This window comes from Cupressus sempervirens, chromosome 1 (assembly GCF_028749045.1).
Source record: "Cupressus sempervirens isolate cs-2001-9-10 chromosome 1, ASM2874904v1, whole genome shotgun sequence".
NCBI classification, from domain to species: domain Eukaryota; kingdom Viridiplantae; phylum Streptophyta; class Pinopsida; order Cupressales; family Cupressaceae; genus Cupressus; species Cupressus sempervirens.
Window position 1 is genome coordinate 470994178 of NC_143118.1, and position 26287 is coordinate 471020464.

A 26287-nucleotide genomic window follows, 5' to 3' on the forward strand; every position below is an offset into this window, starting at 1 on the left:
GTTAGTATATAATGACCTAGACACATTAATACATGAAGACACAATGCAAACATGAGGTAGACACACGAATGAATGAAGACACAATGTAGAAACAAAGTTTGCATGTTAATCTTACTAGATTCCTTCTCATATTTTGACATAGGTAAAGGTTATAGAAATGTTTTACTAAATTTGGTTGTAAATGTCATGCTTCTTCCTCTATTTGAAGATCATCTTTTTTGAAAATGTGTCTTTTAGTAACTTTCTCTTAGCCAATACCAAAATAGAGCTCCCCAACATTTCTCCCTTAATTGAAGACTTTTTCTTGTACATGTCTGACTCTATAATAGATGGAAGAATTACTATTACTCAATTTTGGTAATAATCTACTTGGAACTCCCTCATATTTATATCCACATTGGGATTCTCTTTCCCCAAGGTGATTGAATTACTCCTCCCCTATGAAAACTCCCCACCCACTAATTACATGATGGATAATAGAATTACTAATGCTCAAGTTTGGAAACAATCTACTTGGGACTCCCTTATATTTACATCCATATTGGGATTCTTTTGCCCTAACATGATCGAATTACTCTTCCCCCTATGTAAACTCCCTATCCATTACACACTTAAAAAGAACACTTCTTTCTAAATTCGTATTTTGATTACACTCATGTTTTTTCCTTGTTATCGTGTTATGTTGTTTGCTATATTCCTTTTGATTGTCTCCTATATTTCACTTATATATTTAATTACATAATGGATGGTAGAATTACTATCGAAGAAAGAAACAATCTACCCAAGGTTCCTTCATGGTTCTCACTCATATTGGGACTTGATCTCCTTAGCGTATGCAAACTCCATATCCATCATGAATTTAAGCACAAAGATTTATGAATTTCCTCCTTTAAGACTTTAATTACTTTCTTTATGATTCCAAAGTTAAATTTAGGTTTGTTCCTCAAACTTATAACCTTATTTTATCCCCTTGTGAGACCCCTAATAAGATTATCCTTCAATTTATTACACTTAACTAACTAGGTTTCAAAAAAAAAAATTGAAATCCTTAATGTTGATTATGCGCAATTCCACATTAATACCATAGTAATGTTTCTTATCTAGTTTAGTTTAAAATTATAGTAATTAATAATTAAATGGATTATCTTTACCTCATATTATTAACCATAGTTCATTATATTTTGCCCCATATTATTTTTTGATTTATACTTTTATATTTCTTTTCTATTATTAAAATTTATACTTTAATATTTTATTAATTCATTAACATTATACATTGAAATAACTTACCTTTTTTTTAACCTTAACCCTAGGCGGTGGCTTTATCCCATCTTATTAGTTTGATGTGGCACGTTGGAATGGGTGCGCTTTCCTAATTTACCCCTAGCCACATTTTAATTTGTGCATAAATTGTAGTACAAATGTCCTTTAACTTTCCATATCATCACATGGCATTATGCTCAATCTTCAACACATCCCCTTCCTTCTTAATCAATAACCATCGGTGCGATCAATATAGATTCCTCTGTAATGATCTCATTCTATAATTACTTACTACAATTGTCGTTGCTTCCATAGTTTCTCTTTCTTTCTATTTATAGTTGGATACCTACTTTGGTCTAGCTATGCGTCTCTCACTCCATTCACTATATTCATGTCTTTTTTTAATATCTTGGAAGATTTATAGACCATATGTCACTAGTTATGTGGAAGGCATCCCTATTCTAAAGTCTATCAACTTCACTTTTTGCATCGACGGTTCATGCTGACTCTTAAGGCTTGCAAGATGATCATAATAATCTGAATCATTCACTCTTTTTCAGCACGATTTGTTGGAATTTTGGGTCCCTTTTTGACACATGTAAGGACTTTCACCACCATTTTTAAAAGGGTAAAAAAGGCTTCATAAACTTATGACAATGAAATATGTCATGACACCTGCCGCTAGAAAATATATATTACTTTTTCCTTGGGAAATTGCACAAAGATGTTTTTCTATACATTTGCATTTATAGTTTGAGGGAAACAACTCATAGTTCATCAAGGTCACCTCCTCCTAAAGGAGGTAAATCAAAGCTAGAAAGACCAAAATGTGCTTATTGTAATACACCTAATCATGATGATTCACATTGCTATGAGAAGAAGTTAGATGGCTATGTCGAACAGGTTTTTAGATTTGACAACTCTCCTTCAAAAGAGAAACATCGATATTCCTTCTACTTCTCATAGACATTCTTCATCATCATCATTTTAGTCTGATGGTAAAGATATAGGAAAGGGTCATGCACTATGTGAAACTACTATTCCTCATTCTTCTAGATGGTTACTAGATTTAGGTGCTTCACACCATATGGTAGCTTTTTAGGTTTCGTTCTCTTCTTTTGAGGCTTCTCCTACTCTACACATTTTAACAAGGAACAAAATTGTTATGACTGTATGTGGGAAAGGTTCTATTGACATTGACGATGGCACATTTCATGATGTACTTTGTGTTCTATCTATGTCCTCTAACCTTCTCTCTATTTATCAGATTACACACAGTGGGATAGGGAAGACAGTTGAGTTTGTACTAGACTCAATGCACATCAGAGATAGTGAGATAGACAATATTATTGCTACAAGGATTATTGATCATGCTTCAAATTTTGGTCCACCATGTCCACTATCAGAGACTCACTCTTTTTTTTCATGAGAGTCTACTAAGGTGAAGTCAGGTCATTTGAACTTATGTGTTATTCTTGAGACTAGTGTTGTGACTTCTACACCTCCACCTCTTGTTCATATTCCATCTCTTGCACAAGATTACTCTTCAACATTTCCTACTATTGCAGCTCTAGTCATGAGCCACCTACTATAGTTGTTGAGGATATATCAGAGGATACACATCTCCTCTTAGATGATAGATTCAACACACTTGTTATCTCACCTTCATTCGAGATTCCATTTGAGGATTCTCATGCTTTCTCCTTTGAGCATCAACTAGGACTTCCAGTTGTACCTTACATACATGGGTTTTATCATCTTTGTCCATTGCCTTTGTTTCCTTTAGATTCTAGAGCCACATTGGTATGTTCATCGATACAGAAGTTCTGCCATTTTGGGGGGGCTTATAGAGTCTCAAGCTTCTATCATGAAGGCTTCTTAATTGTACTTATGGTCTTGAGAGATTCTCTTGTGATGTTTCATTTATGCATCCTTTTCTATATATATACCAAAACAAAAAGATACATAGATGGAAAATGCAAAGAAAATAAAAATCAATGTATACAAGTTGATCCTTTAAAACAAATAGGCATATAACTAGTAATCATGCCTTGGTGTGCAATGGGTACATTGAGTAGACATGAAAGGCTAACTAAGTATTTGTTCTTTCATTCTGATCCCCCTCTCATCCTCTCTATGTATTATTTTCTTTCTATCAATTTATCTCACAATCTATATCTTTTCTACCTCTCCCTCTTTCACTTTTTCTTCTTTATCTATTAATATCTTTAATTAGTCATTGCCAAATAATTATTGGAGGTAGTAATTAGCATACAGTTTGTAAGAAAGATAAGAGAGTCGAAGAAGATTCATACATTCATTAAGTAACTAGCAATCACACCTTAGTAAGGTGTAATATGTACGCTGAAGAGATATTCTGAGAATAAGATAGGTGTTTATTTTTTCAACTGATTAACCATTTATGTTTAAAATTTAAAGCATATTGAAAACCCTAAAATCAACCCTTTCTCTAACTCTACCATAACCCAAATATGAAACTCTAATCGGAACAAGATCAACCCAAATTAAAGGGACAATGTGAAAGCTAAAACTGAAAATAAAATTAGAAACAATAATTTAAAAATACTAGAATCCTAAATCTAAAATATACTTAAATTGCAACTCCATCCTTACTTCAACCACCTCATTACATCGCATAATTAAATAATTATGTAGCTTGCTAATTTATCAAGGTCAAGCAACACCCATAAACACCAAAAAAATTCTTAATAGAATTAATTGCCTAGCTAAAAACCAATACTCTCCTAGAACAAAGAACAAAGAATCAAATCAATTTAAAACATGATAGACTGACAAGCTAGATAATAATATTCAAAATTAAGAACTCTCAACTAGGAAGATATTCATTCTCCACTACTATTAACTCGAACCTTTGAATTTAAACCTTAAACATAACTCTTATCATGACATACACTCTTGACTAGAAAAGATATTCATTCTCCATTAGCATTAACCTTAACCTTTAATTTTAAATCTTAAACACAACACTTATCATGACATAAACCTAAATAATCATCCTAACTCTAACCCTAATAAAAATTCAAACATTACAGTAAAAAGTAACCATATTCTTAAACCTAACCTCAATCCTAATCTTCCTCTTTAAGAATACTAACCATAATTATGGTTGACAATGTTTATTTATTAAGTACTAGATAATACATCTATTTCCATTTCTACCTCTTAATATTTTACTATTGATGGCTCTCCCAATAAAATTTTCAATTTTTAAATACCTTTGTTAAACAATGTTCACAAATTACTCAAATTTTTTATGTAATGTTTGTATGCTTCTTTTAATTTCTCTCTTTATATTAAGATTTCTACCCACAATTTCTCAACATATTTTAATCATTTAAAAAAAAAATTATTTTTCTACTAAATAATAAACCCAATTGATTTTATTAATCTACTTACCAAAATTCAAATAACTTATCAATACTCTCAACTAATATATGTACATTATCTAATTCATCATGTAAATATTTACAACTCTACCAAATGTACCATTTAAAAGAAAAAACTCAAAACCCTTGCAATGTCTAGAAGATATGAAATGTATGGTTTTGAAACAAGTATTACTACAAAGTCACTAAATAAAAGACTGTAAATAAAATGACACAAGTAATAACAAGAGACAAAATGTGTCATAGTTCCTGCCTAACACATAATGGTTGTAGAGGTGTAGATGAGTGAGAATAAGGTTAAAAAGTTCTAAATTAACATTGTGAATGCATTAATTTTTGCCTAGAAATGCACTTGTGATCTAAAAGGATTACTCATATTTTGTTAAATTCTCGTCCTAGAAATGCACTTGTGATTTGATAGCATGACTCATATTTTGTTGTTAAGTTCTTGTGTTATATTATTATATCTTTGGGCATTTAAGCCCAAGAATAAGAGGCCAAAGTCCCCAATATGGCACTAAGTACTTAATATCATACTATGATCAATACATATGCTTTAGACAAATTTGCACTTTCTACATTGACAACTTAAAATATGTGCAATGAGGAAAGATATCCATACTAATATTTGAATTATAAAACTTGAAGAAGTGATGCAATATTTTTTAATCATTAGCACTGGACAAAAACTACAATAGAGATATAGATAGAGATAAATAGTAGCATATAACAATAACATAAAACATATATGTAGAGGAAAAAAGAATAGATAATATAGAGGAAGAAGAGGAAGACAGATAAAATAGTAAGATAGAGTGATACCAACATAAATTGTGTGTGTGTGAGAGAGAGAGAATTAAATATAATTATTTCTCTTAATAAAACAAATAGTCAAAATAAAATCATGGTTATAATAAAAAATTAAAATATATTTTATTTTAATTAATGAAACTAAGAATTTAATTTTTATACTAAAACTCACATTTGTATAAGAAAAAATGAAATGTATTGAAATATAAAAATATTTTATAAGTAAAACTATTTGTTTAATTTTACACAATTAGAGAAAGTTTCCTATTTAATGTTTTTTATTTCCAAAATTTTCATAAAATTAAGTAATTTTTAATTATGAAATAATATCTATATAATTTAATATGTACATTTGTAAATAATAAATAGATGTAATACATATAAATTTGATGTTGATAAATAAATATGATGTAATAAATAAGAAATAGAATATAACTATTTAATTTTAATACATAATTTATAAAAACTTAATAATAATTTATACATCTTTTAGAATTGAATTATTTCTTTTTTGTGGTTATTTCCTTTAGTATGTTTTTTATATAAAATATAATTATTAATTTAATATTAAAATATATATTTAAGTTTTAAATATATTTAAACTAAATGATAAATTGTTTAAATAAAAATATAACATATTGAAATTATATTAAAAAGACACACACACGCACACACACACACACACACGCACGCACACGCACACGCACACGCACACACACACACGCGCGCACACACACACACACACACACACACACACACACACACACACACACACACACACACACACACACACACACACACACACACACACACACATAGTGAAGTATAATTTGAACTTATGCATTACATGAAGTTTTAGGAACAAGTCATATCAAATAGTTAAAAATAAACATCAATGTAAAACTAATAATATATATATTTAAAATAAGAAATTAAAAATATTTAACTCTATAATTGAACTTGGTAAGAAAATTAGATTGTGATAATTAATATTGATTAGACATGGAAGATAAAATGATTGAAAAAAAATAAATCTTATCTTGACTTGTCACAAATGTGGAACATATAGTCAAATCAATATGTTTGCTCCCATTTTTTATTAATGTGATTTTTTTCATAATTTAAAGTTATTTTTAAATTAGTCATTTACTGGTTGCCATCAACATATTAAGTAGCAATCACACTAGAAGGTGCGTTGGGTATGCCGAAGTGGTTTTTAGTGGTGATGTTATAGTAGCATTCACATTCTATATAGAGTGCAACCAAATGTGTTTTCCATACTTGAAATGTTCTCAAGAATATATGTGAGAATAAACACTTACATCATGTGTAAAATTGTATCTGCCCTTTGAGATTATTTGTATTGCATAAGGAGATAGAGTGCCAACTATTTTGAATCTGGAATTGGATTGGCTGCAAACATTTCAAGTCATGTGTATCTGAAGGAGATCAGTATTGAACAATAATTAATAATTTTTGGAATATTGTTGACTAGCTTTTAGTTGGAACAAATTAGAAAATGTTATTAAACACAACATGAACTGAAGATTAGGTGTGGAAATGAAAGAACTTAGGAAATAATGAGTAAAAACTGTAGAAACTGAAGAAATATGTATTAGAGAGGTGAATATAGTAAGTACATTAGTTGAGTAGAGTTACCCTTTTTACATTATAATGTAAATATCTAGTAGGAGAGTTTTTGGATGAAGTGTGTTATATTTTCCATTGTGCTTTAAGGTGGTGCCATAATTGGGAACTTTGTCACTGTAAACAGACTACATCATTGAGTGAGTAGGGTGGGTTCGATTGTGTCAAACAAGTAGAGATGTTCAATTGTGTGGTGAAGGAGAACTTATTGTCCTCTTACAAGATTTTGTGTTGGGTTGAATGTACAGGTGGCATGGGTCCATGTTGGTGTCTGGTCCTAAAAAATTGTAGGCAGAAGGAGCTTTATGTTTATATAATAAAATCATATGTTCTTGTCACAATGAAGCTTGCTTTGAGTAAACTCGGGAAATTAAGTTTTAATAGTAAAATCTTAATGTTAAAAGATAAATGACAATAAATAATATTAAAAGTTAAATCACAATAAATAATATTAAATAAAGTAATTTAATGTTAATTTTTTAATAAAATATTATTATAACAATATAAAGAAGCATAGTTGTGTTTTATTATTGTTTCTACAACAAATGGTTGTGTTTTACTAGTTTTTTGTGAGAATCTAATAACAATTAAAATGGAATTAAGCAATTTAGTACTCCAGTTGATAAAGGCATTACAAAATGCATCCATGTAACAAAGTTCTTTGTTGTTTGAACCTTGTAATGCCTCGCCAAGGGATCCAAAAGAATTAACCTAAAGTTTTACTAAGTTTTCTAAACATTTTTTTTTGAAGTAAGAAAGTATAACATACACATCAAACACATAGTAGCGGAATCAATAACATGTAATCATCATCAAACATACATAATAGGTTATGTTCCTTAAGGATCTCGAGACATTGAGTCACATTTAAATTTAATTAATTCTAAGTCTAACAACTACCATATCCACATGAAAGAATAATTAGAAAGTCCATAGTCCATTTCATATATATTTGTTCTGAATGCCTCTTGGAAAATTAATTCGGAATGCTCATTCATCCACTGTACATGTCACAGGGTATGAAAGGCTTAAAAGAATATACATATTTAAAAATAGAAATACATCATCCTCTTCAAATCCATGATGCAAATTCCATACAATAAAATAAATGAAACCATCCACCATACATGATACATCCATACATCAAAAAGATATAACATCCATCATAAAATATAACCATCCATCATAATGATCCATGAACAGAATGAAGGTAAATGCCAATAACGAATTCTCTAGCCATAGTGACTATAGACAGATCTCAATGGTAAGAGTGAAAAAGCACTACCACCTGACCACATGGAACCTAAATGGCCCACTCCCACTGCGCTGAGGAGTGTACACTGGAAATGTGTCACACTCTAAACCATTCTATCCAAACGATTCCATGAGTTGGAATGCTTGGATGCCGGCTTAGAGCTCCTTATCCACGGAGTGCAAGAGAGTGTATTTCAAGTTCAAGGTCTCTTAGATGAGCCTTAGAGATACTCTTCTTGCTAGTAAACCATGCAATGGAAGGTTCCAAAGACAAGATGCAAGAATGCAAATGTCCCAAGGAGTTTCTCAAGAATGCAATGCAAATGAAAATTAAGCTAGAATGAGATGCAAAGTGGAGCTATGGTAAAAAATGTATGACAGTGCTACAATACCATTATTAAGCTATGTGAGATTAAGATACATGTAAAAATGAAAGCTAAGCTAAGCTAGAATGCCATGATGCCATGGATGAGAGAATGTAGACAAGAAATAGAAGTTCCCCACAAAGCTCCAAAGAAACCTGTTAGAAAACCTGTAGCATAACAATATTCAAAATGAGGATGGATTGAGGGGGAAAGCTTTCTCCCTTTTAAAGATGTATGGATGGTAGAGATCAAGATGAAGATGGTGGATGATCAATGGTGGAATTTGAAAAGAGGAGTGATCCATGTGCACACACAAGTCAACCAATAGAATATAAGTTGACTTGTCATATAAGACAAAAGTCACAAAGCTTTTTCAATTGCAAAATAGAAAAAGGACTTTATGTGTGCACTTTAAGTGGGTTAGAAGAATGGGGTCTTTTATTTAATTAAAAGGGGACATGTTCTTTTAATCAAATAATGATCTTAGGATAGCATAGTCAAACTATAGGTTATAATCAAATAAATTGATTATTAGCAATTTGGTCTAGGTAAATGATTAAATTAATTTAGCCAAAATGTTGAGAAGGGGGCTAATAGTCTAGATGACCATTTTTAGGTGATTATATTTGCCCCTCTTTGACTAATGTGTGATCGATCTAGGAACACATTATGTCAAAGAAAATAGAAAGCCAAGTAGGTGGTGATAGATATAGATATGTAATTTTGAAGAACGAAATGCAGAAATAGATAGCAAGTCCTGAATGCACAGCCTGATAGCGGTAGTACTGAACATTAGGAAGATGATGTTAGGATCCAAAAAGAATTCTAACATCTAGCAAAGTGAATAGATCGAGAGAAAGTGATAAGGTCAAACAAATGCTCCTAAGAAATAGATAGCTGTAACAATCAGCAATAAAGTATTTTTGCCCCCTCAGGATCGAAATTGAAATGAGGTAAGGGGATGCAAAAACTGACTAGACATGAGAAAACTAGAATATAGCAATGTCCAAGATGATAGATAGATGATTAGAACCCAAGAATGACTATAATTTTTTTTGATAAAATGCCCCAGTTTGACTAGAGTTGACCTTGAAGGATATCGCATAAAAATTAGGTCAAAATGATTAGAAAAGTGATTTTAGACATGAAATAGTGAATTGAAGTAGATATGAAGTATGGAAATGATGAAGACATGAAGATGCCCCAGTGATGATTCAGAGATTAGACCTCAAAAGGTCAGCTAATTGCTCAGAAGAAAGTAGAATTTCAAAAGACAATTTTGACCATCAAGATGAAATCGAATTTGGATTTCGATCCCAAAAATGAATCTAGGATGTTGAAATTATTTAAGAGGTCAAAAATTTATATAATGTGATGATAAGATAGAAAAGAGATGAAGTGAAAGATTAAGAAGGTAAAGGACATGAACAAGAAGAAAGTAAAGAAATATATGAAAGGAGTTAGCCGATATGTCTATGAAAAGATGAAGAGAGAGCTCTCCCCATATGCAAGAATGCAAGACTAAGCTAGAAAATGAACCTAAAATGCAAGTTAATATGAAAAGTGGTTTACAAACAAGAAGTGTATAGCATTTAGACTTTTAATTTCATCATTGAGCATTTATTAGGGACATCATGAGATCATACAACCATCACTAGTATAACTATGAGGATATGAATATGATCGATATTAGATAGGTATGTGGAAATCCAATCTAAGCATCAGAGACATGTAAGTCAAGATAACTACACGATTAGATTCCCTAAGTTTAATTTAGCAAGATTACACCTATATCAAGGCATAAGCACTAGGATAAACCCTGAGTGCGGTCTTGTAAAACAGTCAAGGATGATACATTTGTAAGTCAATGTGTTGAATAGGACCAGCATAAATACTTACAACACTATAGACAAACAAAAGCATATCCACAAGCAGAAATCAAGAAAATATGTCCTATGCCCCCAGTCTTCTAGTCAATGACATCCTTGAAAGGCTATTAGGGAGGGAACACATGGCAAAGAAATCATCATAGATAGCACACAAAGTAGATAAAGATCAGCATAGCTCAGTCATTTAAGTGTTAAAGTGCATGTGTGCAAGTCACCTGGCCATTTCTTCAAGACTTGATTCTGATAGTGAGAAATATCGCAACATCGGAGACCGTAGGTAAACTATCTGTAAAGTGTTGAAAAGCACTTGATGTCAAAGTGGGTGAAGTGTTGAGAAACACTATTTTGTGAGTTGTCCAAGAAACCCTAATGCACAAGAATACATCAATAGGCTAAGCAGTTGTGCCCCCAAGACAAGGACAAGAAACAATTCCAAGCTAGGAAATGTGTAGCAAAATAGGTGATTGAGACTAATAGACAAAGGTGCAAGGGTCTCAAGTAGCACCTGTTCCCAGATTTTCACCACTTGACAGATTTTTTTAGAACTTTTTTCAATTTTTTTGTATTTTTTTATTTTTGAATTTTTTTGGTGATACATCAAAGCACCTATTGCTAGGTTTTCACTAAGATGATCATTTTTTTCAGGATAGTTTCTTATTTTTAGGATTTTTTTTAGGATCATATATGATTTTTTTTGGAATTTTTAGAATAATTTAGAGATCACTAGTTCTCAAGCAAGATCACATCATTTTCTCCCAATGTCTAGCAAGGTATAGGACATGATGGAGAAACAAGCCGATAGATACGCAAAGATGCATAAGAAAGTAATGTGAAGCAAGTGAAAGTGATCCTCAAGGACTAACTCCTCAAGAGTACCCAAGCTAGGGAAAGAGGTGAAATAGTCATATGAAGCATGTTTTGGATAAGAAATGGAAGTAATGAGAAAGATAACATGTAGAATAAGCAGTGAAGCCAACAAGTGAGATAGCATGAAGCATGTAGTCCAAAAGAGTAGCCATGTCAAGAGACCTATGAGAACCATGTTTTATTTATTATGATCAAGACCAAGGGGTCAACTAGATAGGATAGTAATGGGATAGAGCAATAAAAATAAAGCTCAAGATGGAGGCTATGAGTGAATGGGAGATCACAATAGAAAATCTCGTGGATAAGATAGCCAATATGCAAAGATAGCTCAACATTGTCAAGATCAAAGAGAGAAGAAGGGATAGATGGATGATGGAAGAATTACGCATGATGCCTGTTTGCTAGGTTTTCATCATGGTGCTTATATAAGGTGCCACAAGAAGTAGTTTTCACCATAGGATACATTTATTTCTCTTTAGTTTTGCTACCAAGGTGCCACAAGATGTGGTTTTCACTAAGGCACATTTTCATTTTTTTTCGTTTTTTCTATTTTTTCTTCTTTTTTTTGAATTTTTAGAAAGAGATCAAGCTGTTTGTAGATAGTGCTCCTATAGAAAAGATAAGTCATGATAAGCTGAGACCATAGACTAGTATGCTCAAAGATGTTGATAGGGTGATGAAAGAGAAATGGTAGTAGGAAGAGTATATGGAGGATAATAGTTCATGTATAGAAAGTAAGTGTAAGCTTTTAGAGGATTTCATGAGGGTAGCTGAAATATTGGACCAGATCAACATTGACACACACCTTGAAGCGTATTGGAATGATGGAGGAATCATGGATGCAGTAGCTTGAGGTTTAGATCTATGAGGTGGTAGAAGAGATTTGGAAAAAAGTGGAGTGGAAGGCTTTGGAATATTTTTAGAAATATTTTTGGAAGAAGATGGAATGGAAGCCTTTGGAAGCTTGAATGTCAACTTTGAAGTATTTTCAAAATTCAAGTCTTTTAAAAGAGACTTGGGAATCCATATAGCTTTAGATTTTCCTTTGGATACTTCAAAACACATTTCTTCAATAATGGGTTTAGGAACCCATATTTTCTTTGATTTAGCTTTTTTAATAATGAACCTTTGCAGTCTCTTTTGCACATTCTCCATCTTAGCATTCACATGTTGATTAGATGGGACATAGTGATCTTCATTTTTCAATGGATTCTTATGTTTATTCTCACTTCCAAAGGACTTGGGATTTGTGTATGAATAAGGATGATATGACTGGTTTAGATGTATAGATGGGTGAAAAGTCATTAAGGATGAGTGTCTTTGTTGATCTTGAGGTAATATAGGAGAGCTAGGGAATGAGCTATGAGTGGATGTAGGAGATGGAGGAACATAAAGCCCGAAAATGGATGGAAGGTTTGAATGCTTTAGCTTAGATGGATAAGGACCAAGGATAGATTTGGAAGATGCAAAGGGATAGTGGGAAGGGATATCAACATCTTTAGAATGATAAACATGGTCAAAGCCATCAATAGACTCATAAGTACCTTTGATAGGAACAACATTTTTAATAGAAGCACTTGAAGCTTGAGCACAATTTTGAAGTGGATGTGGAGAAGTAGGACATGAGGTGATGCTTTGATCTTGACAAGTAGCTTTGGATAGCATATGAAGAGAACTTTTCTCATAATTTTTAGTAAGCTCAAGAGAGATAATGGAAGTGGTATCTTCATCATACTTGGTGGGTGGACAAGATATAGGATATGGAGGGGGAAAATATTGAAAGAGATGAAAGGGTGCTTGATCTTGATCTTTCTTGAATTTTTTAGCTTTTTCTTTTTAGAGTCCTCTTGACATGGAGCCACTTCTAAGGACAAGGGAGAATGAAGAATGAATGGAGTAGTGCTTGGATTAGGCATAGTAGTGCATGAAGGTTGATGATGTTTAGGATTAGGAGCATGGAAAAGGTTTGCAACCAAGTGAAGGTTAGCTTGAGTTTCTTTTAGAGATAGCCCTTGAGGATACACATAGTCAATGTGGAAAGCATTAGGTTCTTTATTTGATGGAGGCATGTTGGAAATATTTTAAGTTTTGGGAGATGCACGAGTGTTGGAAGAAGTGGAAGATATAATAGAGCTTCTACTAGACATAGGTTCATTAATGTAATCTTGCTCAAGAGAAGTATCTTCACCACATGAGTCACTAGAGGTTCCAAGATCAACAATCTCATCATCAATGAGATCTTGGATTTTATGTTTCAGCTCTATACAATCAAAAGTATCATGGTCATTAGATTGATGATAAGCACAATAATCATCCAAGAAAGGATTTACATAGGAGCTAGACTTAGGCAACATGATGATCTTATTGCCAAGAAGTTTTTGCAAAGTGTCATCATAAGAATTTTCCAAGGGAGAAAAAGTTCTATTAGAAACATGTCTAGGATCTTCTTTTTGCTTCTCAAGTGAATATAATGCATTAATTTCTTCATCATTATCTTGGTCAAATATAGGTCCATCATGAAATTTTGGCATAGGCTCAAAGAAGGTATCACTTTCTTGTTCTCTAAAGAGGTCTTTAGATCTAGAAGATGAAGACATTTGATGTCTTGAAGTAGAGCATGTAGACCTGGAAGAAGAGGATGACCTCAAAGAAGGTGATTCACATGCATGTAAAGACCTTAAGGAAGATTCATGTAATGATGCAATCTTCTCCTCTAACCTTTTCTCAAGTTTAGAATTCATTTCTATCATGTGCTTAGAGAGACAAAGGTAAGAAAGATCATTTGCCTCTTCTAGTTCTTTATATTGTGCATATAGATCTTGAAACTCTTTAGTGACATGGAGGATATCATGATCATCTAGATTCGATTGAAGTCTGGTAGCACAAGGTTTAGATCCCATAGTTTTATATGCAAAGCCAAGCATAAAAGAGCCTAGAAGATAACTTGATGTTGAAACTATAGGAGGTAGAGTGCTCACTTGCCAAGATAGTAGAGAGAGATTAAAGTGACTTGTCAAAAAATATGTCCAAGAAACTTATGACATGAATGAATCAAGTCAATAGCTAGGCAAGATGCCCAAATAGGCAAATAGATAGAGCAAGCAGGGTGACAAGTGAACAACTCTCCAACCCAAGAGTGTAGTCAAGAAATCAAGGCAACCATTGCAGCAAAAATATAACTAGCAAGTGGACATAGACCATAAAGATAGAAAGACCAAGAGCACTAAGACCAAAGAGCCACTTTAAGCATGTTCAAAAACTAGTGACATAGCAAATCAAAGTCAAATGATGAGACTTCCCTTAGCAAGAAACACAAGAAAAAATGTTAAGACTTGATGCTTTGACTTGGTTGACAAAGTTTGACAATAGTTAATAGCATAGCAAATTTGATGTTCAAAAATAATTTATTTCCAAGAAAGATAGTGACACATGAAATAGTCTTCAAACAATCAAGCAAGGGACAAAGCAACCTTGCATGATACAAGCATATGTGAGGTCTTAAAAGAAATCCCTAGAACTATCGTCATGTGTATGTTCAAAAGATTTTTACAAGTCTAGCACATTCAAGAACACATCAAGCAATATCTACCTAGAAGTCATGGTTTATTACTCAACAACTTGGCCCACACTTGATGCTCCTTTGACTCGCACCAAGTGGTTTCCCACAAGAGATATTGGCTTTTTCATGGAAGTTCTATAAGCACAACCAAGGGAACACATATGGTGAGTGTAAAATCTTGGGGTGATCTAGGTAGTCCACTAGGATCAATCCTTGCACCAAAAAGTTGAGTGGCTAAAAAAGGGTAGTTACTAACTTAGGGTGTTTAGATAGGGCTTTTGTTCATAGTGTTCCTCTTGCTCCCAATTATGAGACACCTCACCTTGCGATGAGTAACCAATCTCGCGATCACAAGAGTACCTTAAGCATTCTTGCCTAGTGATTTTCTTATGGTCAAAATTCCATAAGCGATCACACTAGGTGAAGACAAACACTACATCTACCAAAGTTTTGTGTCCTTGATAGCCTTGATTTTATAGTGAGTTGGAAGAGCCGGGTAATCTGCTTGTCCCCACTTGGGTCATTCCTCTCAGGTTGTCCAAGAGTAGGCCCTCTAAAGGATTTTAAACTACACAAAGAGTGGATCAACTTTTGGAAGTCAAGATTTCTAATTCACCACAAGGGTGAAGAGCATACTCTCCTATTCCAATCATTTTCTCCCAAACACACCAAGAAGATTCAGTTGCCTCTTACTCTTGAAACCAAATGGTAAGTCAAGATTTTTGATTCACCACAAGGGTGAAGAGCATACTCTCCTATCACCAAAAGATTCCAATTGTAAGTTTTAATGTGCCTAAAAATAAACAACTAGTATATGTCGCACATGTAAAAGTAAAGAACAAGAAAAATTGAGTTTTTATGCATTGGGTAGCCCTACAAACAATCGTTAGTAGCCCTTGTGCATTTGAAGCTTTGACATGCATTCTTTTTATGCAATGCTTCAATTTTTTTCACAAGGATGGCAACCTGCAATCACAACTTGTTAGCACCATAAGTTAGTGTGAAATAACATAAAAAACTAAAATAAAAAGTGGTTAGTTGCCTCAAATATCCAAGTTATCTTCCAATAAAGTGTATGCAAAGAAAGGGCAAACTAATCACAAATGCTCTCATTGTTAATCTTTGCTTTTGATTTAGTCAACAAGATTAGACTTTTTTGCTATTATTTTAGATTCAAAAATAGAAATGAAAAGAAAAGACCCCTACTAAAAATCAGAGAGCTTTCCAAAAATGTAAGAAATTCAAAAAAATCTCTTCATTTTCTCCCTAGAGACCGATTTTGTCAAAACAGACCAAATTTATCAAATTGGATTTTTGATCCTTAATACGACCTCAAAAATAAAAACACAAAGAAATTACCCCTGTTAGAATTCAAAAAGACTTTTGAAAATGTAAGTTTTTCTGAAAAATGCACTAATTTGCAATCAGAAACAAATTTTTATTAAAAAAAAGAAAAAATCATAACTCCCGCAAATCACATCAAAATGCTCTAAAAATTGGGTTGAGACATTTTGAACACATAGCCAACTTGCAAAAAAAATTTTAAAACTAAAATCCAAGCGGTTTAAAAGATATGATCAAATCTTTAAACCAACTAAATTTTTGGCCTTCAAACCAATCTACTTATGGGTTGGCCTTAAAACCAAAGTAATAATTCTACAAAAGCACTTGATTAGATCCAATATGCTGCTGTAAAAAATAATAGATGACAAATAAAAGAAAATGAAGCTAAAAAATTAATTCAAGCCCCATGGTGGGCACCAAAAATGTACACTCAAAATGTGTCACACTCTAAACCATTCTATCTAAACGATTCCATGAGTTAGAATGCTTGGATGCCGGCTTAGAGCTCCCTATCCAAGAAGTGCAAGAGAGTGTATTTCAAGGTCAAGGGCTCTTAGATGAGCCTTAGAGATACTCTTCTTGATAGTAAACCATGCAATGAGAGGTTCCAAAGACAAGATGCAAGAATGCAACTGTCCCAAGGAGTTCCTCAAAAATGCAATGCAAATGAAAATTAAGCTAGAATGAGATGAAAAGTGGAGCTATGCTAAAACATGTATGAGAGTGTTACAATACCATTATTAAGCTATGTGAGATTAAGCTACATGTAAAAATGAAAGCTAAGCTAAGCTAGAATGCCATGATGCCATGGATGAGATAATGTAGACAAGAAATAGAAGTTCTCCACAAAGCTCCAAAGAAACCTATTAGAAAACTTGTAGCATAACAATATTCAAAATGAGGATGGATTAAGGGGGAAAGCTCTCTCCTTTTTAAAGATGTATGGATGGTAGAGATCAAGATGAAGATGGTGGATGATCAATGGTGGAATTTGAAAAGAGGAGTGATCCATGTGCACACACAAGTCAACCAATAGAATATAAGTTGACTTGTCATATAAGACAAAAGTCACAAAGCTTTTTCTTTTAATTGCAAAATAGAAAAAAGACTTTATGTGTGCACTTTAAGTGGGTTAGAAGAATGGGGTCTTTTATTTAATTAAAAGGAGACATGTTCTTTTAATCAAATAATGATCTTAGGATAGCATAGTCAAACTATAGGTTATAATCAAATAAATTGATTATTAGCAATTTGGGCTAGGTAAATGATTAAATTAATTTAGCCAAAATGTTGAGAAGGGGGCTAATAGTCTAGATGACCATTTTTAGGTGATTAGAAGGAGATAGTCTCAAGTCCCAAACAAGATATCAAAACAAAAAACATAAGTACTCTCTAAGTTTAGGAAATTCTAAAAGTATACTAACTCAAAGGTTCCAACATAGATCGACATCTAGACCCAGAGGCACACAAAGACATGTAGGAAACCTACTATGCAAGCGGGAAAGTTTCATCACATGAATCACATTGGAAGTTACCCAAGCAATCTCATAGGAATCCTAGGTCCCCAGTGATCCTATGGCTACTAGTATCCTCTTATACTGACGAGGCATACTATGGAATGCAAGGTCATAACCAAGCATTCTCCCTTCCCCATCCTAGTCTGTACTAGCACTCAAGGCATGGGGGAGAATAAACAATTATCTTATTAGGTTCATTTAAGTCAGTATTTAGTGTAATGTTTTTGATAAGGTAAACAGGTTTTAAGGGGTCCTGAAACCCATAAGTTTAACAACAAGAAAGGCTGAAAATAAGCGAAAAATTGCCCAGCCAAAACATAATCCTTACGGCTGAAAATAAGCCCAAAGGCCCAGCCCGAAACAGCTGCCCACTAAAAAGGCCAGAGAACCAACCAGAAAAATAGAGACCAGACAAAAAGCCAAAGCCAGGAGAAACAAAAACCAAAGGATAGAGACCAAACCTAGCAGACTACTTCTCCATCTCGAGCATGGTCTGGGCAGCTTCGGCGCACTCTTGTTGCTCTTCTACCTTATGATCTTGGGCGCTCGTCAAATCCTGCTCCATAGTGTTGTCCTTGGCTTTATCCACATCCAGCCTATCTTTGTCTCTGTTCTGTTTATCATCTTCCTCCATCTGGTTCCTGTCTTTGAGATTATCCAAGAGAGAGAGGATGTTGTCGTTGATCAAAGCGAGGAGGGAGATCATTTGACTAGCCAGGTTGTGATTGTAGTTCTCAATATTTTTTACTCTCGTCTCCATCAGAGTCTCCCAGCTGTTTCGGTCGCCTTGGCTTTCAGCACCTGTCTTGCTCTTGATTTTTTCCATTTGGGATACCCTATCTCTGACATCCTCAAGCTCATGGAAAAGCCATTTAATTGATCTGAAGTTGTCGATCATGCTATTGCGGGCATTATTCAGTAGATTCATACCTGTTTCTCTTGCATTATCAGAAATAGCCACCATAGCCGGGTCAATTAGGCCATTGAGTCTAGGCTTCTCGAGGTCGTCCACCAGGAGTTGGGGGTTCATCGCCTCTTTGTAAATTCCCATAGTGGCCGTTCTCACATTGAAGTTCTTCCAAGCCTTCCTTCTGTTATTAACTTGCACTTCCCCCTCAATCTTTCCAGAGTTGTCATTTTCCTCCAAAGGAGGCTGAGGATGTATAGGGGAGAGGGGAATGGGAAGTGAATCCTTTCCCTGACTGCTGGAGCACTCCATGCTCTCTCCTTCCCTCTTCTGTCTTTTTCTCAGTTTCTCCTCATCCAGCTCCTCCTTCAAAACCTTGTCAGAATCATCAGTATCCATTTCCTCCTCCTCCTCAGCAAAGCCAATTTTAGCTGGGGTATGACCTCTAGGGCTCTTTCTGCTGGGTAATTTGATAGAGGGGTAATCCTTCTTATGGCTTTTAGTCTTCTTACCTAAATGCTCAAAAACCTCATCAGAGCTGATGCTCTCGACATTGTCGAAATCTGAGGAAAAACTAGAGCTGCTCTTGTCAACATCCGCCCCCTGGATAGGGTTTTTTTAATGGTTTGAGCGTGGAAATGCTCATGAATCAGAAGCAGAAGGCCCTCATGTAGTGTCGGGTTGACGGTAGCTTTCTTTTTAAAACTAGAAATGGCCTTGTTCATCGAGTTAAAAAGATAATACGGGAAGGAGATCTTACTACCATGCCGAAAATGATTCAGAGTCACAAAATGGTGGGTCCTAACCCTATCAAACCTGGAGTATTTAGTGTAATGTTATCACTTATTAAAAAAAACTTACAATTAGTCATCCCTAGAGCCACTTAGGGTCTCCCATCCCCCATTGCAAGCCACTTCCTAACAATACACATAGATAACCTACCCTAGGCTCATGAAATCACAAATCACAGTCACCTTAGTCCTATACAAGTGATTAAAAAGCATCAAAAGATAAGCTGCAATAATCACATCAGTTCTCCATGAGAAACTGAAAAACATCAAATCATAATCATAATGATCACAATAGTTCTCTATCAGCAACTAAAGGCATCAATGATAAGTCACAATATCCATTGGTTCTTAGCAAGCAACCAGAATAACTATCCCAAAGTAAATCACAATATTGATCAAAGACTCCAAAATGGTCAAGTCAAAACATGTCACAACATGACATCATCAAGAACAAATCACTTAAAACACCTCAGCTTCACACAAGGAAACTGGAAAGCAATAACAACCAGTAAATACATCCATCATAGAGCATATAAACACATCACCATGGTTGGGTTTAGAAAGATCAAGAAAAAATTATCATAATATCACAATCACATAACCCCCGAGCCTCTGGTAACAACCTAAACTGGTCAACACTAGAACAAACCCCAAAACATAGACAATAGAATAGTAACATAGAAACATAATCATCACACAGTTGGGTATGAATGATAATATATTGTTGAGTTAATGTAAGGTTTTAAGTTCCAACTTCATGTATGTCTCAAGTAATAAGTTTTCGCAATCAACCCATTTCTATATTTAAATGATTGTACAATTACCCTATAAATATTCTAAGGATAATCTTTTATTTTATTAAGTTATAAAAATGATCCTTAATGATTTTAAATAAAACAATTATGACTTTATTAAAATCATTAATTATAAATTTTAACATCATTATTTAAACCCTCATTAATAACTTCCATTAAATCAATAATATAATTCTACAATTTTATCAAATAATATCCATTATTAATTAACTTTAATTAAACTAATTTTAATTAAGTTAATTATTAAATATTAAACTATATCAATAATATTTAATTAATTATTAATATATATTAATAGAATTTATTAAAAATATTAATAATTAATAATTAAAATTAATTACAATTTAAATAATATAACAATTAACATATTATATTAGCTATAATCTATTTTTAATAAATTATTAATTAAAAATTATAATAAAATCATAATTAAATTTTATAAAAATTATAAACAATTTTTTTTAAAAAAATAATGCATTATGTTTATGCGTTTAAGGCTTGCATGGCTGGCCCCAAGGGCTGCTACCATGATAGTGTAGCTGCTGCAGTCATAGCAGTAGACGTGGCTGCTGTGCAACACAATCAAAGCACCACAGGAGGTAAGTAGGGGGGTGGGGGTTGGTGGTCCCACCCACCCCAATTTATTTTTTAATTTTTTAAAATTTTTTTTAATATATTACATTTTTTTTAATAAAATGCATTTTATTATAAATTAAATTATAATTTATAACACAATTCCAATTAATTTTTTAAAATTAATTTATATATATATATATATATATACATATTTAATGCCATCCAAATTTAGAATTTCATCTTTAGATTCAACCCCTTCCCGATTAAATTCTATTTTCTTTAATTTAGAAAACAAGGGTTTTTTTTTCCGATTTCCTTTCTAATCCCTACGTGTATAGAAATTAATTGACCAACATCTAATAATTCATAATATTGAAATACTTAAACTTCGATCACAGAGAATTCGGATTTACAATCCACAGACACGAAGAAGACAGAAAAGGATAACCGCAAAATTAATCAGCAATCAAAGCACAAGACCCTACCTAATCTTGATGCTAATACAAAATCCCCGAAAAACTGTGAGAGAATTTGCTCCTCTTCAATAACTTTCCTCTAAAAATCTTTCCTAGAATTCTCCTTCTGAAATTTGCTTCCAAAATTTGTCTCCCAAAATTCATGTCTGCAAAATTCACAGTCCCTCAAAAATGAACCCCAAAGTTGTGATAAGGAGTTTTCTCCTCAAATCGGGGTCCTAATTGTGCATTCACCTGAGAGGACTCCTTGCTCACAAGACTCAAACTCAAAATTAACTTTTATTAATCTTTGCTTTTTCTTTTCATGCACGTTAACTGAATTATTAAATAACTTTATTTAATTTTCCACTTGACTTCTATTTTAAATTAATTTATTACTTTTAATCCCATGTGCACTTTATGAAATTAAAATAACATTATTATTTTCACTTATTTTATCTTTTAATTAATTTCTTTTTATTTAATCTCATGCACACATCATGCGATCTACAATCCTTTTAATAATTTAATATCTTTTCCACTTTTAATTTATTTTAGAGACTTAATTGATAAAATATTTATTAACTTAAATAACAATAATATTTAGCATTTATTTAAAAATGAACTCTAAATATATATTATTATTAAATTAAATAAATATTATCACGTTCTAAATTTATCCTTAAACTTTTATCTCCAAATTTAATTCTTTTTATTTAATTAATTTCTCAATTAATTAAATATTAAAGATATCATATTAATTTTCCATTAAATTAAATCATTAATTTAATCTTTTAATTAAACTTAATTAATAAAAAATTACCAAAGACTCATAAAACAACATACGAAAACTCAACATAGCGAAACACATACAAAATCAAACTAGAGGGTTACAATCACGAATTAACGTCATCTGATGCATTCGGAGGGTACTCAACTCAGATACTTGTCCTAATTGTCAATTAGGTCAAATGGCATAAGGGTTTAGGATTTGGACTTAAAAATTTATCTCCCCTCTCTTACCATTGAGATAATGCGACAGGGTACACTCATCCTAGTAATTCAGGGAAGTTGATACTCAATACCTGCAACCTACATAAAATTCATGCATGTGCAAATACAATGTTCTAAGCTAAACAAGCAATGGCAGGAAGTGGTGCATCGTGTAGATCTCGACTAGCAAGTGACTATGATTCCCTTCCTTAACCACATCAAAAATACCATACATAAAGAAAAAAAAGATGCGCACCATACACATGCAGTATGGGCTAAGTATCCATAAGAAAACACCTATGGTAATAAACAATCTAACTAATCATCATGCATACATGATACTCATTATATAATAAACTGAATGTAAAACAATATCTGATAATCTCTAAAATAATAGTACTAATCATCAAACATAAAACTGACCTAAAAGATTTTGGCAATGATAGAAAAAATGTAGCTTAGGGGTAGGTGCTACAAACCTCAAGAAAAAGTCCTCAATAGAGGGAAAAACATTTGTTACTAGTGAAGTATGCTCTACTTCAATCTGAAGTGCTTTGAACTCGTTAATGGTACCAAACAAGTCCTTGAACTTTTCCCACATTTCTTAAGGAGTAGAACACTCATCAAGATGAAATTGTAAGCTATCTAAAACACTCAAAGAAATTATACCCATGGCTTCATCCATCTTATTTACGTGCTACAAAGTCTAACATTGACTCTGAAAAACTAGTTGCACTGTATCTAAACAAGACCATAAACCCTTTCAACATAGAAGCTGTTGCATAGTATATTTTCATGTGTGATAGTTGTTTAGAAGTACTAGAAAAGAAGAGGTCTAGGCCATTGTTTTAAGATATTATTTTGAAGTTTTTTGATATAATGATATTGTAACAAAAAAAATATAAAAAAGACACCCCCCCCCCATCAAAAAACTGAACCCAATCTGGTAGAAGGAATGCGTATACAAGAAAAAAGAAGAAATGATTTAGTTGACTATCACAAGTACTAGGTAAAAAATATAGGTGAAATGATAGAGAATCTAGAATGTGTTCAAGAAGAGCTTTTTGATGCTTCTTTCAAATCAAAAAACAAAACTAAAACAAGCAAGTTATTCCTTTGAAAGATAGAAAACATCATCGAACTTCGAGAAAAAAAAGGTACCAAAGTGGAAAAAAATTCAGAAAAAACCTTGACCATCATGTCCATCTTTGAATCATCTTTCCAACACTTTTTTTTAATCAAAACAACACCTCCATATGCTTAAGTTAGAACCAAAAAATTTATAGGGCCTCTAGAAGTGAAATAAAAATTGCAAAACCCCCTAAAAAAATTGATTGGGGCTTAAGAAATAGTCCCCAACCCTCCACATGACCATAGGCTCAACGGTAGAGGCCAAGTGGCAATGTAGTGGAGGATCCTGAGTAGAGGTGGCCGATGAGTAGCAGGCAGAGGTGGTCAAGCCGAGCAGAGGCGACATACCCGATAGCAGTTGTAGTGAGGCCAAAGCTGTAGGCAATTAGAAGAACATTTCCACAATTGGTTTAACCATAGCGCAATTGAAAACCATAATTTTAAAATTTTCAATTATTTAAAAAAATATTGTACACCTTGAATTACATGCAAGAGGTCGTATGATGCTCATATGCAAATTTATTTTACCTCCCTAGTCAATGTCATCCAAAATCTACAAATTGTAAATGAAAATAAGAGTTTTGCTATCTTTTGAATCTAACTGTGAGGTTCATTTGCCCTCAAAGTGCTCCAAAATTCAACAAGCCCCCTATTTTCACAAAAAATAACCAAAAATAGCTAGATCTATTATGTCAAACCCCCGTTCTTAACTTTTTCCAAAAAAGAACAAGCTACAACATGTTAGGCTTTGATACCATGAAGGATCTAAGCAATACAAATCTATAAAACCCGAAGAACACCTACATGCAAGAACATGTGATAGAGAAGAAAAGATAAAGAAGAGGCAATGATTTTGCTCTATGAATATGGAAAATTATATTATTAGACTGAAAAGAATGAATGAAATTTACAATTGATCAATCCTTATAGAAGGAGGTTGAAAAACCTAAAATGGAAACCCTAAGAGGTAAATGACATTTAATAATTAATATTGAATTATTAAATGTAAATGCAAGTGCATAAAGTGAAATCTCAAGAAGGGAGTAAAGGTAATTTAATAAATTAAATTAAATTAACACTTTACTCTAACAATAATCTATTATTAATTTAACATCTTTAAAGATTATGCTATTTGATAATATTTAATAATTTGTCATTATATTTGATTATTATATTTGATAATATTTTGATGATGGTTTTTTGTATGCTTTTTATAAGGAAAATTAATTGATATATTTTAGATGCTAGCAATCATACCATTCCATGCTTTTACCATGGCTTGCAATTGGAATTTTTTTTCCCTCTACTTAATTTAGTCATACCATCTATCCATGTGGTCTCTTATCTCCTTTGTCCACCACTACTAATCTTATGTTGTGTGATAATTTATGGTATATTTGTTAATGAACTACTATCATATTTCACTTGGATCCTCTCATACTCATTTTCATGTTTGGTATCAGTCATAATCCAAATGCTAGAAACCAACTTAATTAATTTATGATTGTAATTCAAATGCTAGAGATCAACAAAATCATTTTCCGATCATAAATAGATTTTTAATAATAATAAAAAATATTGATTTTCAATTTATTGTAATTCTTGATTCGTGTTCTTAATATAAGAGTTTAAGTGCAAAATTCATAGAAAATTGAGATAATCAAGATTTATTGCTTTTAAAAAGTAGAATTATGTTTTGATTGACTCATTTACATCATTAATTGATACATAATTTGACAACACTAAGAAATAGATCTTGTCAACTGAGGAGTCATTCTATATATATGCAATGCATATAATTTATGTTTAGATTTAATACCAATCAATATTAAATAATGCCAAATGACATTTAAACTCTCTTGCCATATCTTTCTTTCTGTTTCTTTCTATTGACAGCTTTACATACCTTTATTTTCTTTCCTTTCTAGCTATAGGCAAGAACTTTGACGTATTGCATCTCTTGTTTAACCTACAAAATGATCTTATTAAAACATTTAACAACTCTACTAAAGTAGTTTGATGGAGGACCCCCTATGGAGGGATGTACCCTTACCAATGCAAGAACTTGAGGCTTAATTATTTGGAACTAGTAATTTTTTCAGCTTTCAATTTTAATTTTGATGAATGTTTTAAATACTTTGAACTTTTTTTTCCTTTTTTCTTTAATAGACAAGAAGTGTTCTCATTTTCTAGCCCACAGTGTTATAAATAAATATTCTTTCATGTAAATGCAAATGGTAGGGGTAAAATCAAATTTCATAGTATTTGAAAGCATCCTAATAGTGGGTTGCTTCCTAATAGCCTGTGTCAAAATGGAAGATTTGGAATGAGGCATGGACATCCATCAAATCATAAAGGTTAAAGAAGTTTTTTTAGAGTTTGCATTTGCAATCAATGTCTATGTATAGAGAATGTGGAACTCTAGACAATGCAATTGAGTTGTATGCATTTTTCTAGACTATAAATATTGTAGGTTGTTAACAAAATGAATATGCAGAAAAAACTAATGATAATATGGAAAAAAATGCAATTGTGGTTGTAAAGACAAATTATATAGTCGTTGCCACAATTCTCTCATGAAAAAATGGGAGTTTTGGAACATGGCATGTTCATAGATCAAAGCATAACAAAAAATTGATTTTTGTTAATATTATAGTTGGAGATGCTCTACTAGAC